The 1,006-nt window shown below is 47.4% G+C and overlaps 1 protein-coding gene across 4 annotated transcripts in view; it reads right to left on the reverse strand.

Annotated features, from left to right (window-relative positions):
• frmd5a (FERM domain containing 5a) overlaps positions 1-1,006 on the reverse strand; it is a 69,253-nt gene that overhangs the window by 66,982 nt on the left and 1,265 nt on the right. The window lies entirely within an intron of this gene.

A 1,006-nucleotide genomic window follows, 5' to 3' on the forward strand; every position in this document is an offset into this window, starting at 1 on the left:
AGAACTCATCTTACAGGGCGGTCTAATGAGATGTGCTCACTTTCCCTTCCCAAACATAGTGGAAAGATCCATAATTCATTAAAGCAAAACTTATGTTCGTGCATTACAGCTGCCACCGCTTTAAAAAGACGGACACATTTCCTGCCCTTCTTCTGAAAGCCCTTGGTGCCCTGCTTTGCTCTGGTGCATGCGTAATTTGTGCTTCTAATTTCTGCTGAAGGTGGTTTTATTATGCAGACACCATGGGGGTGGTTACACTCCACTGAATTAATGTCACCTGATTGGATGCCAGGGAATGGAAGAAGGGTAAAAATATGAATATGGAGCCTTTGAAAAGTTTGAAAGTGCATTGAAAAAAAAATCAGGTAAAAGAGAGGCTCAACGAGTATATGACCTGAGCTAGTTTGCATCCCCTGTTTTTGTTTTCCTGGTGGGCCATGAAACCGATGTGGCTAGTCAGGTGGATTTTACTCCTCCCTCCCCGGGCCAGGTTAGGCAGAAAGATAACCAGGATGCCAGACAATCACAGCAGAGCTACAGCATTCTCCTCTTGCACTCCACTCTTCTCTTTTCCACCCTGGTGACGTCAGCCCCCTAGACCACACGACTGACTCTGCTGCAAACAGCACACCTGCTGGCTTCACAGTCCATCTGGCCCCGCTCCATGTCTTGCTCAGCTCTCCGAGCAGAAATGCAGATCTGTTTACAACCTGGGCACACAGTCACGATCCTATAGTAGCTGCGGTTTGCATTTCATGCTTGCTTGCTGGGGGAAAGAGGAGTGGTGGCTCTGTAGCCCGCTGGTGACAGCAGACACCAAAGTGACAACAATCACGCGTCTTATTAGGGTTTCGTTGTTCCCATTACAGGTTAAACAATTCCTCGGTATGCTGCAAGATGGTTTTGCTGTGTGTTTATCTACATGTCGCTGACTAATCAGGAGAATTCTCCCAGGGTTTCCTTACATCACTTCACCACAACTCCACAGCATCCACAAACAGAGCAG

The sequence above is a fragment of the Pundamilia nyererei genome, unplaced genomic scaffold (assembly GCF_000239375.1).
Source record: "Pundamilia nyererei isolate P.nyererei 1_Seehausen unplaced genomic scaffold, PunNye1.0 scaffold00035, whole genome shotgun sequence".
Classification (NCBI taxonomy): domain Eukaryota; kingdom Metazoa; phylum Chordata; class Actinopteri; order Cichliformes; family Cichlidae; genus Pundamilia; species Pundamilia nyererei.